The following is a 13,012-nucleotide window of genomic DNA, read 5'->3' as shown; positions in this document are numbered from 1 at the left end:
GCCGATCCGGTGGTGGGAGGTCCTCGCCCTGCCCAGCGAGGCACAGTGGGGTCCTGCCTTGCCCTGTCCCACCCAGGGTCCGGAGTCCGGGCACTGGACTGCTCTGTACCTGGGCCTGGGGGCCTCCGATCACTGTCCCAGCCCCAGAGGCCATCTGGCACCCGGCTGCCTGCGCAGGGCCTGGCCTAGAGCCGGCGACATGTCTCTGCTGCTGTGAGCCAGTGTCCCTGAGCCGCACAGGTGACTGGTGTGAGGGGAGCCCTGGCTGGGTGCTGAGGGCTGTCTTCTGGCCCAGGGCTGCTCTGGGGGCCAGCCAGGTGTCCGGGGACCATTCCCCTGGCCTTGCCGGGCCCTAATTCCCTTGAAAGCATGCATGGAGGTGCAGGAAGCCAAATGGTCACTCAGGGTCTTTCCTGCTGACACTGGGGCCCCGAATATACTTTATTTATTTATCCCAAACCACCCCTCTCCCCTTTAAAAAGAAGTGTGGGTCTCAGTGGTCAGGGCCCAGACAGCTGGGCTTCCCTGTGGGCAAGTGCTTCGGAAGGTCAGGAAGCAGAGTGGGCTTTCTGGGAATCGTCCCTCTGATCTTCTGCCCTGTAGCCCCCGCAGAACCCGAGAACCAGAGGTAAGGGCCTGAGAGAGACCCCACCCCTTCGTTAGCACCCCTCCCCCTTCTGAGGAGCTGTACCTCTGCCTCTATCCTCTGTCCTACCTCCCCCGTGGGGGTGGCCTCCTCTTGGGGCGGAGGAGCAGTAGCCCCCGCCAGCTTGGGAGTCCGGGGCTGGGGCTCAGCCCAGCTCAGCCTTAGATAGAGCGCTCACTTCCGGGCCTCAGCTTGCCCGTCGGCAAAATAGCTGTGCGGAGGAGAGGGCTCCGGGACGCTGGCCGCTCGGGTAGCTGTGAGGTTCCCGGCCTTTGCCTGCTCTTTTCTCCGTAAACCTTGTGACGTCCCTGGAAGCAGAAAGCAAGCAGGAAGGGCAAAGTCTCTGGGTGCACAGAGCCTGCTTTGTCTCCTGCTTAAACTGCAGGAAAAAAAAAAAAAATCACCCTTTCATTACCGTCTTCTTTCAATAAGGAAATGGGCGGAAGCCAGCATGACCATGAGTCACAGTGCGAATCCAGATCCTCGGGGAGACATTTAAAGGATGCTCTGTTACCAGGCTGCCCCTTCCCCCCACCCCATCGCCACTGGCAGCAAAGGGCCTCTGAGTCGGGGTCTGTTGGTGCTGCCGAAAGCAGGCGCAGGCATCCAGAAGAACCTGTGAGGTCCATGGAGGACTGGTCACCACCCCCGTTTCACAGATGTGGAAGGTGAGGCCCAGGGAGAGGCCGGCTGAGCTGGGTTCCACGGAGTTGGGCTTGCCTGACCCCAGCCAGCTCTCTGGCCGGCTCTGGCGTCGTTCCCGGGTTACAGTGAGTGAGGATACCATACCTGGGACACGGGGGAATGCGCGGAAGAGGAGGGGACATGGGCCCTGGGCGACCTGTGCGGTGCTTCGGTCCCTGACACCCCCCCAGCCCCTCGTCCCCGTGGGTCTGTTCCCACAGCCCAGCTGTGCTCAGGCAGGACGCCAGGCCGCTCTGACACCAGGTGTGGCCGAGGCGGGCGGCCGTGGAGGAGCGTCTGGGGTCAGTGGTTGACAGGAGTGAGCGAGGAAAGAAGGAAGCCAGCAGGGCAGGGAGGACGAGGCTCGCTCCTGGCCGGGAGCCCGAAATCCCCAGGGGCCACTGCTGCTGCTGGACGTGGGGTTCCAGCCGGGCTCTGACGGCTCGCAGGAGTGACCCCCGGGGCTGAGAGCCCACAGGGAAGCCCCCGTCCAGCCACCAGTCCCGCACCAGCAGCTTCTCGGGGCTTCAGAGGAGAGCAGGCTAAGTGCCCCACCTCCTTCCTCCCGCACTCTCTCCCTGGGTCCAGGCCGGGGGGGTGGGAGCCTGTCGCCTACCAGAAACCCCCGCAGCCTGAGCCAAGGGGCCAGGTTGCAGGTGCAGCCCGCTCTATGCCAGGAGCGAGGCAGGAGAGGCGTCTCGGCAGCAGCGTCGGGGCCCGGGGGCTGTTGCTGGCCTTGCCTGCTGGCAGCGTGCCTGGCATCATGGACCCCCACCAGGGACCCTATTCGTGCCTGCTTGGCTGGCCTGGGCTTCCGCCCCTGCCGGCAGCACCTCCTGCACGCAGCTTGACTTTCAAGGCCTGGGGGTGTGCGGGGGGGTGGGAGGTGGTCCCGGTCTCGGGCTCCCTGGCTGTCCCTGTGTCTGGGGCACAGGGCGGGCTACCAGACCCAGGAGGACCTGGAGGATTTGGGCACGGGTGTCCCCAGGCCAGGCTCCCACAGGGCTTCTGGGACTCCGCCCAGGCATCTCATTTCAAGTGCCGCGGCCCCACTTGCAGCAAACCTTCTGCCTTCTTCCATTCTGGCCTCTGCTCTTCCCGGCCGGACGGTGGCCCAGACCTTCGCTCCGCTCCGCGCCATCTAGAGGTCACGGGTGGAAGCTGCAGCGAGGGACTCGCCTCCCGCAGAGCCTTTGCTCCCCAGCGTCTGGGAGGATCCAGATCCTGAAGGCCCGGGGGGACGTGGGGGCAGGAGACGTGGGACCACAGGGCTGAAGGTGTGGCGGGGGCGGGACGTGGGAAGCTAGGCGAGAGCCGAGCCGAGAGGGACTGAGGGTGCCGTAGGAGGTTGACCGGGAAGTTCCCGCCTGAGATTCTCCCTGCTGCTGCCTGAGTCTGTCCCCTGAGGTCCTGCCTGTGCCTGGGCACACACGGCGATGGAGGGGCCGAGGCATTGCCAAAGTCCCTGGGATGGGGCCCGAGGGTCAGCTGACAGCAGTTCTGCCCCGGGTCTTGGTCCCTTGAGCAGGGGGCGTCTTCAGATACATTACCAGGGAGCCTAACCTCCCCAGAGGGCTGTCCCTGTCCCCCCACCGTGTCTCAGAGAGATGCGGCTGAGCAGCTACCGTCCTGCTTCAGAAGAGTCAGCCGTATCTACAGGTCATTTTGGAAGGAGCGGCCGGTCCCCACAGCGTGCCCGCGCACCTGTCACAAAGCCGGCGGATAAACATCAGATTCTGGAATTTAATTTAGTGCAGTTCACTGAGCTTCCGGGCTATAAAGAACAAGTAACTTGGACTAGTGTTCTGTGGTGCACCTAGCATGACCAGAGCGTGTTTCGTGCCTGTGCTGGGGCATCGCCTTGCTCTCCGGCGGCCGCAGTCCCTGCCCTTCTGACTGCTTTTCTTCCCTGTGCACCTGAGCCCATCGAAGTTTCTGGACTATAATGTTCACCCCAACCCTGGAACCAGGAGGAAACGTTTACTCGCTGACCATCTTAGAGGAAGCACAGGCAGGTTGTGCCCGTTTGCAAATATACTTTCCGCACTGAGAACTTTGTCACCTTCTATTCAAGGCAGCAAACAGGCTGGAGCAGATCCAACGTACCAGGCTGGGCACAGCCCCTGTTTGGGGAATGAAGGTTTGGGGAATGGCGTGCCAGACGGTACCCTTTCCGGAGAGATGCTGAACAGGGGTAAGTGTAACACGTGACCTTTCCCATTTGCAGGAAAACCCGTCTTGCGTGGAGCAATCCCCCCGAGCAGGCCTGGTGGGGGGGACGGGAGGCGTTTTGAATTTATGAAGGAAAGAGGTGGCAGTTACTTACTGGCAGTAGAACATGATGTAGAAATAAAGAGCAGTTTGTAGCAGAAGTTTTCTAACTTTATTTCCCATGTCTATTGGTAAAAAAAATTTTTGAAGACAAATCTGTACATATTTATTTATGAATTATGTACATGGACCTCTATCAGTTCATATTCTAAATGTGAGCAAATTTAATTTCTTTCCTTCTTTGCTGGGAAGGTGAGTAGAAAGGGCAGCATGGCTTTCTTTTCCCTCCACCCCCAAGGACTCAGCTGTGACCACTGCTTTACAGTGGGTCTGACATGCCCGGGTCTCAGAGCCCACCCTGGCTGAGGCTGTCTGGGGTTGGCCCCACGCCTGCCTCCCGGTGGGCTGCCACAGTTCCCAGGACGGCCACCGCAGGAGTGATGGGCCTCTGCGTGGGTAAGGGACAGGTGGGGCTCCGGCACGGCCAGGTCTGGGCTGTTCTCCTATCCCTCATCTGCTGCCCCTTTCTCCACGCATAGGAACGTGGCCCCAACCTTCCCCAGCTCACGTCTTACAGCGTCTCCTATGGGAAAGGGGCCGATTACTGCCTGTCATCCCAAAACCTGCACACCCAGTGGTGCAGAACGACACTGGCCCCACAGCAGGGTGTCCAGAGAACAATCTGGGAGCTCCAGGACGAGTCACCGGGCAGGAGGTGTCAAAGCGGTTCCTGCAGTGCACACCTGCCCTGACCTCTCTCGTCCCTGAAGTCCAGCGGTCATTCCCAGGTTCATCAGGCAACGCCTTCCGTGATCTCTGCCTTCTTAGTTTTCTTTTTCTTTTTTTTAAAGATTTTATTTATTTATTTGACAGAGAGAGATCACAAGCAGGCAGAGAGGCAGAGAGAGAGGGGGAAGCAGGCTCCCCGCTGAGCAGAGAGCCTGATGCGGGGCTCGATCCCAGGACCCTGAGATCATGACCTGAGCTGAAGGCAGTGGCTTAACCCACTGAGCCACCCACGTGCCCCTGCCTTCTTAGTTTTCTTTATAATAAAAACATTTTAACTTATTTTATAAGTTAAAAATAAAAAGACAAACTATCAGAAATAAGGAGAGATTCTCTGACGGGGGCAGGGCTGGATACGAAGCAGAAATACTCCAACTCTGTCCACAGCAAATGCACAGGAAACACAGCAGGGAGTGTCCGAAGAAACGGTGGCTGGGGTCAGTAAGAGGGAATTTTACTGGAGTGACGCAGATCACATGCTACATGTGGCAGTTAAGCCTGGAAAGATTTCTGGAAGTTTCTTAACATACAAAGTATTTCCCGACAAGCAGCCTCCTGCTCTACTTCCATCCGGAGGCAGCCGGCGGGAGCGCGTCGGCGTCTTCCGAGTGAGGCTGTCGCGATTGCTTTGGGTTAGCAGGTGATCTGAGTCTAACGTGGGCCGGAGGGTCCCCTCCTCACTCGGACAGAAGCTCTGGGAAGCGAGACTCCCACTGTCCCGCGGAGGGGAGAGCGGGCAGGCCCTGTGACTAGGCAGTCTGGGGGACAAGGTCTCCGCCTGGAGGGGCACAGAATTGAGACCCATGCAGAGAAGCACGTCTGCGCCGGGGCTGCAGCCGTGTCCAAGCCTTCCTCCCACGCAGACTCGCCAAGCACCCACCGCATCCAGCCCCTTAGTTGTTTAAATCAGCTGAATTACGCTTTTTTCATCCGGGGGCACTGTAACTGACGCCATGCCCTTCCAGAATTTTTCTTCTGGGTCTGCAGGTAAGACTTCTTCCAACAAAGGTTGCCACCTGCCTTTTCCACTTAGCCGTCCGCTTTTCTCCATAAAAAGGAAGTGCAGATGCACGTCTTTGTTTCTAAAGGCTGCACTCACCCTGTTGCATGGGGGTCTCACGTCTTGCGTCGGGGTTTCCTCACTCTCCTGTTCAGACGGCTGCCCGCTCCCCGCCGTTGGCAGCTCGGTGAACCCCATGGGCACGGACCTTGGCTCTCTCGCCCCCCTGTTTCTTAGGATGATTCCTCTGGAGGCAACTGCAGGGTCGAGGCACATGTGTGTTCAGGGCTCTAGATGCTTCTGGTCACACGGAGCCGCACGTATGGGACGTTCATTTTCCCTCCCGCTGTCTGTTTTCCTCTTCGTTGGTCTGTCTGTAAGTGGCGTGTCCTTGATTTTTTTAATTTGTAAAAATTGCTAAAGTCCACTCTTATTTGTTCATTTGCCCCTTGCCTTGCCTCTTAAATGTGTCCCGTGGTTGGTTCCCTCAAAACATTTTAAAAATGCCCTTAATCTTTTAAATTGGACTATTTCTGCACGCCTGGGCGGCTCAGTTGGTTGGGCGTCTGCCTTCGGCTCAGGTCGTGATCCTGGAGTCCCAGGATGGAGTCCTGCATCGGGCTCCCTGCTCGGCGGGAGTCTACGTCTCCTGCTGACCTTTCTCCTCTCATGTTCTCTCTCTCTCTCAAATAAATGGATAAAATCTTAAAAAAATAAAATTGGACTGTTTCCTATTGGGGACTTTTATTTACTTCCGTATTTATTATTATTATTATTATTATTTTATTTTTTTCTAGTAGACACCACGAGCAGCATGGAGCCTGACACCGGGCTTGAACTCACGACCCTGAGATCAAGACCTGAGGCGAGATCAGAGTCTGGGATGCCCAATGGACCGAGCCGTCCAGACCCCCTTCTACGTCCATATTTGTGAGATTTCCATATATTCACACTGTGCCAGGCATCGTATGTATATTTTGTCCAGTCACAAAATGTTGACAAATAAGTCAGCACTTTTAGGCCATTAAATCAATCAGTGTGTCAACACGGCTCCCACCTTGGGCGTGTAATAACCATTGGGGCCCCAGCATCCACCCACTCCTCCCTTGTTGGGTAGCAGCCACAGTATTTGGAAAGATGGACTCCCATCATCCCTTATGCTCCCGTACACCAGTGTGGCCTTTCCTGGCCACGGTGATTGGTTCAGGGGTGGGCACATGGTCCAGGTGGCCCACAGAAGCACCCTGGAACCTCAAGGGGGCCATTGTCCTGTTCCAGCCCCTCTCCAGACTCCCACTCACCTTTGGGCTTGCTCAGCTGTGAAAACTGAGAAATTCCCTTTACAGCGTAAGCCCAGGCACCTGGGAGGCTCAGTCGGTTGAGTGTCTGCCTTCGGCTCGGGTCATGATCCCAAGGTCCTGGGATCGAGTCCCACATTGGGTTTCTCCCTCTGCCTCTCTCTCTGTGTCTCTCATGAGTAAATAAATAAAATTAAAAAAAAATTATAGCATAAGCCCATCTAAGCTGGATTTTCTATTTCCTGCAACTGCCAATATCCTAACTCATGCAGAATTCTGTACTAGGAAGTGGGATGTGTCTGGGGGCAGACCCTGAATTCTATAAAGGGCCAAGTTGAGTGAGGGGCGGGGGCAGGAAGGAAGGCTCCGTCACTCAGGGGGGAAAATTGGGAACTTTTGCTAGATGTCATGAAAGATCATAGTCGGTTGAATAATGGTCTCCAAATATCTTTGCATTCCCCACCCCCCCGGACCCTGAGAGTGTTACTTCATCATATGGAGCTTGCGGACGTGATTAATTTGAGAGCCTGGAGAGGGAGCGGTGGTGCTCCGTGATCTGAGCAGGTCCTTGTGAGAAGGGTCTGGGAGGAACTGGAGTGGGAAGAGGTAGAGGCTGGAGGTTTCCAGATGCAGGCAGAGGCCACAAGCCAGGGACCGTCGGTGCCTGCCAGAAGCTGGGGAGGCAAGGAAGCATCTAGAAGGAAGGCATCCCTGTCCACGCCCTGAGTTTAGTCCTTCTGTGACCCTGCATTTGGACTTTCTGAGCTCCAGAACTGCAGGAAACAAGCTGAACTGTTTTCAGCACTTTACCTGGCGGTCATCTGCCTCGGCAGCCCTGGGAGACCCGTACAAACAGGACTGTCTCCTCTGCACTCAGGGGCGTGGGCTATCTGGGATGTCAGCCGGAGCCCGCACAGTCTGTAGCTGGGGTGGCTCGCTCAGCAAACTCCTGAGAGACACATCGAGGCATCACAGGCCTGAAACTGGCCCATCCAAACGCAGAGAAGCCTGAACAATTAACTTGGTTGAGAAGAGATCCTTTCTGCCTCTCCCGGATGGCCGGGGGTCAAGAAAACCAAGACTTCACTTCAAGCCAAGCTGATGAGAACTGAGCGGGCAGGCTGGTGGGTTAGCAGGGAGATCTTGGGGTGGAGGCTGAGAGGACTTCCAGCCCAGCCCTGGGCCTGTCTCAAGCAGCTCCTCAGAGGTAAGTCTCTGGGCAAGAGGGTCTGCCCTCTCTTGTGGGGTGCTGCTGGGGATGCAGTCTGCAGCCCAGTGCCCGGGCCTGGTACTTCATCAGGGCAGCCTTTGTTTCCCAGACCCCCATCGTGGGGACCACCAGATGATGGTTGGATGGGGTGTTCAGGCCAAATCCCATGGCCTCCTGCTGGGACACAGAAATTTCTGGTTTAAATTCTCCCCATTGGTAAGAGTTTGGGTTTTGGATGCCAGTCCTTGGAACTGACCAGAGGCGGATGGACAGAAGTCGACTAAGATTTTAGGGCATCTGTATTGCTCTGGGTCATTATGAATGCGAATTTGTTTCATTTTTTCCTCTTCAAGGCAGGAGTTAGTGCTCAGCAGAAAACTCAGTCTGAGGTCTCTTGGCCACAAGAGGCTGTGTCGGACCCCGGCAGAGAGAGCATCCCACCCCGCAGACCCGCAGGCCTCCCTCAGACTGAGCAGGCTCCCTAGGCGGGGGGTGGGGGGTGGGGGGGGCTGCCTCCAGCTGTCTGTGAAGGCAAAGGGCAGAGAAGCCCGGGGTGGTGGGATAGGGTGCTGTGTGAGGACTCGGTGCCTGAAGGGTGACCCCCAGCGCCTGTGGGCTGGGCACTTCCCCCTTCCTTCTTCCGGTCAGTGGTCTCGTTTGGCTCCTGTCTCCTGTCTCTGCTCCCACAGAGGCAGCTGGGGGCCTTTTCCCCCTGGTGTCTGGGGTGGCCAAGGTCGGTGTGCTGCAGGGGTGTGGGCGGCGGTGGGGAGCCGTGGGCGTGGGACTAGGAGTCAGGAGTGGAGGCTCTGTTTTCTGAGTTCTAGGTGACGCCTGGGAGCCTTCCCCGGTGCCTCTGGCGTCTCCCACCTTCCTCCTCCCGCCAGCCGATCCGCCCGCCTCCCTGCAAACAGCAGCCTGAATTCCTGGTGGGCTGAGACCTTTTGCTCCGATGGGAAGTGACCCATCCTCCGCCCCGAGGGGAAGTTCTAGTGAGTCCAAGCCAGCGGCCACTTCTCCCTAGTGACCGGTCTCTCCTTCAGGGCCGGACTCAGTTCCGCCTCCTAAGGAACTGCCTGCGGGTTGCCCTTCCTGGATAAAACAGGACTTGGGGGGAGAGGTCGTTTTTTCTTTTTCTCCTTGGGCCTCCTTCCCTCCCCGTCTAGCTGGGACACTGGCGTGAGCACGTGGCAGAGGAGCTGGGACACCATCTTGTGACCGTGAGGCCGCACGCCTGAGCTCGGTTGTATTAGTCTCGTCTGAGCCAGTGGATTTGAGGAAAGGCCCCTGGAGGAGGTTTCTTGGGTGATTTCATGTGTCAGCTTGACAGACTGGCCATGGTGTGCCAGGAGTAACTCCGTCCGGGTGTATCTGCATTGTGTTGCCGGGTGAAATTTGAGTTCGAACTGGCAGACTCGGAGAAAAAGGGGAAAGTGGCCGGCCCTCCCGGGCACCGTGGGCCTCAGGCCTGAATACAGGGACGGACAGAGGGAGGGGGAGGGGCAGGAGGAGGAACTTGTCCTGTTCCTGCCTGGCGGCTTGGGCTGGGATTAAGCTCACCTTCCCGGCCGGCTCTCCCTCCTTCTGGCTTGTAGGCGCTGGGTGGTGGGACTTCTCAGCCTCCATATCTGTGTGAACCGATTCCTTATAACATATTTCCATTTACACGCCCCGCCTTGGTTCTGTTTCCCCAGGAAACCCTGACTAGCACGTACACGGCTATCCCAAGGGTGCCCTTGGGAGCCGTGCCTGTGAGCGAGTGAGGGACTCGGGGCAGGATGGGACGAGCGGAGGTTGAACTCCACGCGGCACGATAACCTTGTCCGATCCGTCCCGCCTGGAGAGCCCAGAGCTGGGACAGCCCTTCCGGGGTGGCATGAGGTGAGAACAGGGGGCTATGTCCTTGTCTCCCCACACCGGCCAGTTACAGGGCACGGGCTGGCCTGGCGGTGAGGCAGCTCCCTTGGACGCAGGACAGATGGTTCCCAGAGAGCCCGGGCTGGGCATGGGCAGCACCAGCCCTCCCTGCGGTGGGGACTGGGTACCTGGGTGCTGGGGGAGTGCGCACCTCAGAGTCCCCTACAGCACTGAGTGACTTAGCCAACAGAACATCCCACCAGCTGCCTGCCTCTGGCCTTTTTGTGGATTTAAAGCGCTCTAGTCCAACACCCTGTTATTCCCCATTGAAGGCATCATCCAAGCTAGGCCTTTGACCTTGGGGCGCGCTGGTGAGTTGGAGAGAAGGGAGACAGAGGACTCAGCCTGAGCCATGAAACAGGTGGGGAGGGACACGACTCAGTGCTCCCAAGCCTCACCCCAGCAGCAGTGGATTCCACACGTCCACATCCCTGCGGTGGAGGCTGACACTGCCCGTCTTTCCTCACTGGTTTCAGAGGTGGGAGCTGATGGCACACCCTGTGAGGCTGGGACACACTGCTGTTGTCCACCGATACCCTGCCCGCCATTCTTCAGTAGCAGAACCCAGCAGTCCCAGCTGGGAGCGGACACTCGGCCAGATTACACTCGCTGGCATCCCCTGTGCGTAGGCTATTCACGGGGGATGTGAGTGGAGGCAGTAGGACCCAGTGATTCACGGACATGTGCCCTGTGTGTGGGTTTCAGGGAGTCTGATCCAGCCTCCAGGCTCTGTGCAAACTCGTGTTGGTCCAGGGGCACCACTTACAGCAATGGAGGTGGTAGCGGTGAGCCTGTGGCAGGGGGACACGTGGGCCCTCCCACATACATTGCACTGCCCAGAAGCTGCTGCCAGACAGAGCAATGACGCTTCCTTTCAGCTCAGAGTTGATAGTCCCTGAATCAGGGCGCTCTATGTGCCCGTGACCCCTTTAAGTAAAGACATGGGTGTGGGAAGTAGGGGGAGGGACACAGGACCGGATCCGCTTTTGTTTGCCATTCTCACAATCGTGTCCTCTTCTAGAGGTCCCGAGCCCCAGAGGGGGAATGCTGCCAGAAAAGGATGTGGTAAGAGTCTGATTCAATGTCGAGTCACGGCTCCTCGGGCCAGCAGACTAGCCAGGTGAAGAAAGAGGTCTCTCTGCGGCCACCAGGGGAGGTAGGGGCGCTACTGCCCAGTGGGGCCAGAGAACATGTCTGGCACCTACACGAACTGGCCTCTCTGCCCAATTTTGATGGCATGTGGACAAGTACGGCAGCTGTGGGCTGAAAGGGGTGTGAGGATCGAGGGTCCAAAGCCTCTAGGACGAGAGTCTGGGTCACCCCACCAGGTAGCTCGTCCAGAATCTGCAAGAGATTCCCTCTGCAGAGGGAGTCTGCAGTGGGTAAGGGCAGAGGAATAGGAAGTGGGCGGGGCACAGAGTGATTGACCGATGTGGCTCCAAGATTATGTCAACCCTCCTCTTGTAAGTTTCCACAAAAGGAAGCAGGCAGCATCCTGGAGATGCTCTTCCAATGGGGACCCCTGTGACACTCGGGGGTCTGAGTGGTGCCAAGGTGGACTGCAGTCAGCACTACGGTGTGCTGTCCAGGTTTACCCCAAGGACGAAGGCTTTCATTTCCTCTGTGGCCGGGAGTGCTGGCTGCTGATGACTCAGAGAAGTCCCTCATGGAGCTGCCCACAGCTGCATGCCTCCCCGCGCCCCGCCGCCAAGGGGCAGCCCTGCAATGACTGGTTTGTGCACAGTGCAAAGGCCCCACACTCTGGTCCCAATTCAGGATATCTCTGCAGGGCCAGGGGCCCCTTACCGTTCAACCTCCCGTCCCTAGGAAGCCACCTACATGCAAGCATCTGTCTCTTGGGGGAACCCGACCTACATCACTTGTAGCTGTGGCAAAGACTCACCTGTTACCCAGCACTCTAAACTTTTGTCTCCCTGCTGCAGCGGCAATGCTCCCTCTCCCTGGAACCACTCCTTGCATTTTGTTCTATCACCCCCGCTTGCCTTAAACTACAGTCACAGATCTTATCGATCGCCCCAACCCCTCCATGCCTCTTAGTGAACGCTGCTCATTCAGTGTCTCATCCTTTTCCAAGAGTGTGGTCACAGACACAGCAGTAAGAGCTCTGTACTAGTCATGGGCTGTCACACATTATATACATGGGAGAAGCCATAAGTAATATAACAATAGTGGCATATACTCCCTCTGCCACCAGAAATAAAGCATAACAATAAAACTGAAGCCTCTTGAATTCCTTACTTACTGATCAAAGTCCCCACCAATACCCAGAGGCGACCCCTCCCCTGAATTTAGTGTTTAGCATTTTTTTAACTCTAAAAAATGGAATTAAATAGCACGCATATTCATACTCAACTTTTTTTTCCCACTTAATATTGTGACATTCATTTGTGTTGATACATGGAACTAATTTATTCACTTTGTTACTATACAGCCTCCTATAGTATAAGTATGTATCACTTTGTCAATTCTCTCATAGATGACTTTATAACCCTCCCTTGCCGGCTGTAGCAGGATGTTGCTGTTAATGTTCCTGTCTTTGCACACTTGGGCAAGTTGTTCTAAGGTACACACCAAGAGTAGAGTTGCTGGGTTGTAAGTATATGCATTCTTAACTACTAGAAATGGCTAGATGACTGTTGAGAATCACTAAATCAACTTGTACTCCCACCAGCAGTGAATCAGTTCATTCTGCACTGCTCAAAAATCCACATCCTTGTCAATTTTGGCATTGACAGATTTTTAAAGTTTTAGCCCATCTGTTATGTGTGAAACGGCATTTCTTGCATTTAATTTTCATTAGCTTAAATCTTAGTGAAAGTAAGCTTCTTGTACTTGCTGCTCAAAGATTATTTGTTGGGGCACCTGGGGGCTCAGTTAAGCATTTGCTTTTGGCTCAGGTCATGATCCTGGGGTCCTGGGATCGAGCCCTGCGTTGGGTGCCTAGCTCAGTGGGGCTTCTCCTTCTCCTCCTCTCCCAGTCTCATGGTCTTTCTCTTTCTCAAATGAATAAATTTTCAGTAATGATTTTTTGCAAGGGGTGCCTGGGTGATTCGGTCTGTTGAGCTTCTGACTCTTTGGTTCAGGTCATGATCTCTGGTCATGGGTTTGAGCCGGGTTGGGCTCTGCACTCAGCCAGGAGTCTGCTTCTCCCTCCCACTCCCGCCACCTGCCCCCATCCCCCA

The 13,012-nt window shown here is 56.5% G+C and overlaps 2 long non-coding RNA genes across 2 annotated transcripts; both read left to right on the top strand.

Annotated features, from left to right (window-relative positions):
- Positions 1 to 231: 231 nt before the first annotated feature.
- Positions 232 to 3,742, top strand: LOC116594512. The gene is made up of 3 exons (XR_004287265.1): positions 232 to 1,314; positions 1,552 to 1,781; positions 2,969 to 3,742. It is a non-coding gene; the product is annotated as an uncharacterized LOC116594512 (long non-coding RNA).
- A 3,722-nt stretch (positions 3,743 to 7,464) lies between these two features.
- Positions 7,465 to 12,141, top strand: LOC116592620. The gene is made up of 3 exons (XR_004286542.1): positions 7,465 to 7,892; positions 8,585 to 8,628; positions 8,720 to 12,141. It is a non-coding gene; the product is annotated as an uncharacterized LOC116592620 (long non-coding RNA).
- Positions 12,142 to 13,012: the final 871 nt, after the last annotated feature.

The sequence above is a fragment of the Mustela erminea genome, chromosome 6, assembly GCF_009829155.1.
Source record: "Mustela erminea isolate mMusErm1 chromosome 6, mMusErm1.Pri, whole genome shotgun sequence".
Taxonomy (NCBI): Eukaryota; Metazoa; Chordata; class Mammalia; order Carnivora; family Mustelidae; genus Mustela; species Mustela erminea.
This window is presented reverse-complemented; position numbering and strand designations above follow the sequence as displayed.